Here is a 4,283-nt window from a genome sequence, read left to right on the forward strand (position 1 = left end):
ATGGCTCCTTTAACATGTTTCATTGATCTCTGCGTTTCTCCAGTTATCGCATGTATGTGTCTCCAGTAGTAGGGGGGCGTTTGGGGTCCCGTGCCCCCCGTGGAGGGCCCATCTATGCCTCTGGAGAGCATCATTTTGCACTGTTGTTCCTCCATCCACTTTATTTGTTGTAAATAGCAGCTCATTACAGGAAGCGTCTGTCACGGCTCAGTGGCACAGCACAGGTTGTTTGTAATTCTGTTGTGCTCGAGTAAATATCGTCCCTCAGGAAGCGCTTGTGTGTTCTCAAGTGGTTCACAGACTTTGATGAAGTGTTACATTAGAGAACGACTGGCATTTCTATCCCCCATAAGTGAGTTTTGACACTGGATTACACGAGACAGATGTATTCATAATGTTCTTAACTGAAGTGGACAAATATCTGCCTCAGTTGCTTAAGTATTAACACATAACTGTCATGTATTTGTGGTGACGTGTCTGAGAGGATGCCTGGTTCTCTGCTGGTTCTGTTGAGGGTGTCAGTTCTCCTCTGATGACACACCTGAGTTTCTGCTGGACTAAAGAGTATCCTGGTACATCTAAGATATAACATTATTCACACAAAAAGCTCACGGACAAGTAAACAATGGCTCATTTATGGTAATAGCCGATATACAGATTTTAGCAGCAGTGATCAGCACATAAAAGAGACGCTTGTGTTTGATGACTTACAGAAATCATATTTCACTTTGTATTGGAAACTTTAAATTGCCCGTAGGTGAGGGTGAGAGTGTGAATGTGTATGTTTGTGTGTGTTGCCCTGTGAATGACTGGCCAGGGTGTTTCACTGCCTTCGGCCCGAGACAGCTGGGATAGGCTCCAGCACTGCCCTGTGACCCTCTATAGGACAAGCAGCTTTAGAAAACAGATTGATATTTCACTTTTTGATTCTTTTGATAATCATTCAAACTGTGGTTTTAGGGCATCAAAATAAACTGTACAGTCCCATTCCAGAGAATGAGAGCTTTCATTTGATATATGACTTGTCCATTTATGTGCTATTTGAAACAATATACACTCACCTAAAGGATTATTAGGAACACCTGTTCAATTTCTCATTAATGCAATTATCTAATCAACCAATCACATGGCAGATGCTTCAATGCATTTAGGGGTGTGGTCCTGGTCAAGACAATCTCCTGAACTCCAAACTGAATGTCAGAATGGGAAAGAAAGGTGATTTAAGCAATTTTGAGCGTGGCATGGTTGTTGGTGCCAGACGGGCCGGTCTGAGTATTTCACAATCTGCTCAGTTACTGGGATTTTCACGCACAACCATTTCTAGGGTTTACAAAGAATGGTGTGAAAAGGAAAAACATCCAGTATGCGGCAGTCCTGTGGGCTGAAAATGCCTTGTTGATGCTAGAGGTCAGAGGAGAATGGGCCGACTGATTCAAGCTGATCGAAGAGCAACTTTGCCTGAAATAACCACTCGTTACAACCGAGGTATGCAGCAAAGCATTTGTGAAGCCACAACATGCACAACCTTGAGGCGGATGGGCTACAACAGCAGAAGACCCCACCGGTACCACTCATCTCCACTACAAATAGGAAAAAGAGGCTACAATTTGCAAGAGCTCACCAAAATTGGACAGTTGAAGACTGGAAAAATGTTGCCTGGTCTGATGAGTCTCGATTTCTGTTGAGACATTCAGATTGTAGAGTCAGAATTTGGCGTAAACAGAATGAGAACATGGATCCATCATGCCTTGTTACCACTGTGCAGGCTGGTGGTGGTGGTGTAATGGTGTGGGGGATGTTTTCTTGGCACACTTTAGGCCCCTTAGTGCCAATTGGGCATCGTTTAAATGCCACGGCCTACCTGAGCATTGTTTCTGACCATGTCCATCCCTTTATGGCCACCATGTACCCATCCTCTGATGGCTACTTCCAGCAGGATAATGCACCATGTCACAAAGCTCGAATCATTTCAAATTGGTTTCTTGAACATGACAATGAGTTCACTGTACTAAAATGGCCTCCACAGTCACCAGATCTCAACCCAATAGAGCATCTTTGGGATGTGGTGGAACGGGAGCTTCGTGCCCTGGATGTGCATCCCACAAATCTCCATCAACTGCAAGATGCTATCCTATCAATATGGGCCAACATTTCTCAAGAATGCTTTCAGCACCTTGTTGAATCAATGCCACGTAGAATTAAGGCAGTTCTGAAGGCGAAAGGGGGTCAAACACAGTATTAGTATGTGTTCCTAATAATCCTTTAGGTGAGCATATATATAAATCTTTCTACCGCATCACCTCTAGGGGGCGCTAATTTTCAACGCGAATGTTTCGAAGCCTTATTTTGTTATTTTAAGTAACATAAATGCAGAAGTGATGTTATCGCTGAAAATTTCAGATTCTAAGCTTTTAAATGATACCTCATATGCCTGCATTATTTATACAGAGAATTTAACGATTTAAGCGTAAACATTTAGCGCAATATAGTGCCACCTTTAAAGGGCGTTTGAATTTATGCATTCGTTACATTTTTAGTTCATAGCCAAAACTAGGATATCAACTAAAATATAAATTAATGAAAGAATGAATAAACAAATGAATGAAAACCCCAAGTAAAACATTTATAAAATATCAAAGTAGTTCTAAAACACTTGCCTAACTGCATTAAAGTTACATGCTTATGATGAGATTCCCAGCTTGTATGTAGGTATATTAATTAAATGCATATTTTAAAGTGGAAAATGACCTGCAGAAAAAGCATTTCACGGCCTATGGTTGTATGTATTAATGCGTTCACGTAATGTCCGAATTACCGTTTACGAAATTCCAACTTGAAAATACATTCATGTTTGTAGAACTCATAATTAGGGTTGGGGAGTAACGGAATACATGTAACGGGATTACATATTTAAAATAATATTAGTAACTGTATTCCACTACAGTTACAATTTAAATAGTTAGTAATCAGAATACAGTTACATTCAAAAAGTATTTTGATTACATAAGATATTACTTTCCATTTTATTGTCATTTGTATCATTGAATATACTATTCTATTCAGTTGGAAAACCTTTATCTATATATATACTGTAGACTGTAAAAAAATATGGCCGACGCCCCTTCGCTCTTTTCCATTGGTGAGAACTGAAGCCGCCAGTGTCCCGATATGGCGCTGACATCTTGGGACTTGAGTCTGCACAGTTGTGATTTCGGGACCAGACCTGCGCAGTAGTGAGCAGGAAGTAAAGCCCCGAAATCAAGGCCCCGCCCTCACTCTCGCTGAATCAATCGCAAGCACACGCCCCTTTTGACTTATGACTTATGACGGTGTGAAATAATTAATTATAGAAATTTAGATATTAAATTTAAAGCTCCAATCTCCTCAGTCCTCCGAAGATCCCGAAAAAAAGTCAGTTGGTGCTTCAGTGACTACTTCAGTGAGAACCTGTCAATCACAGCTGTCAATCATGATGTCACAGCAGCGTTTTTATAGCATCAAATAACTAAAAACAAACTTATTTTGAAAACAAACACTTGAAATGACATCAACGTGATAGAAACGACAGTAAATGACAGAAACTATCTTTGGAAAAAAGATATGTGAAGTGTAATTTAATTGTTTAGTTGGTCTCATGTCCCGTTGAATAACATGGGGAGGCGGGGTTTATGACCTATACTAGGACCAGTCACTGGGGGCGATCGAGATGTTTTGGCTTCACTTTTGAGGGCTTGTGCGGCACACTTGATATATATATATATATATATATATAGTATATATATATATACTATATATAAGACAGTGTTTCACGCTGTTCATATATACTATATATGTATATACATATATATATATATATATAATGTGAACTACGCGCTTTGGTTTGAACCAGGCTGAAACACTTTCTTATGGTGTGTTTCAGTCATACGAGCAGACAGAGAAGTGAATTTGAAGTAAATCTGGAGCAGAAGAAATAGGAATAAACCTTGTGTAAATTGTCATCTGAACATTTAGCTTTATCTAAGATACATTTATATTTATAGCCTTTTTACATGCACCTGTAAAAATATCTATAAATAAATAAAAGTCATTGTCATGTCCATGCTGCTCAAAAATGCTGTACTCGCCTGTAATGCCTAAACATTGTGAAATGCTGTCTAGCTAGGCTGCTCACTAGGTTTTGAGCAACAGCCCATTTGTTCAGTGTTTTTATGGGCGTCCTGCGCTGTGAGGGCGGAGAATGAGCCGCATGAAGCACTTCTGTCATGAGATCAGTCACATGACTC

The 4,283-nt window shown here is 39.9% G+C and overlaps 1 protein-coding gene and 1 long non-coding RNA gene across 17 annotated transcripts in view; one reads left to right on the top strand and one right to left on the bottom strand.

Moving 5' to 3' along the window:
- The window catches only part of LOC127620735 (synphilin-1-like), a 108,272-nt gene that overhangs the window by 22,460 nt on the left and 81,529 nt on the right, over positions 1 to 4,283 (top strand). The gene's annotated exons all lie outside the window — the stretch shown is intronic.
- LOC127620747 (uncharacterized) overlaps positions 1 to 4,283 on the bottom strand; it is a 95,969-nt gene that overhangs the window by 18,915 nt on the left and 72,771 nt on the right. The gene's annotated exons all lie outside the window — the stretch shown is intronic.

This window comes from Xyrauchen texanus, chromosome 27, assembly GCF_025860055.1.
Source record: "Xyrauchen texanus isolate HMW12.3.18 chromosome 27, RBS_HiC_50CHRs, whole genome shotgun sequence".
Classification (NCBI taxonomy): domain Eukaryota; kingdom Metazoa; phylum Chordata; class Actinopteri; order Cypriniformes; family Catostomidae; genus Xyrauchen; species Xyrauchen texanus.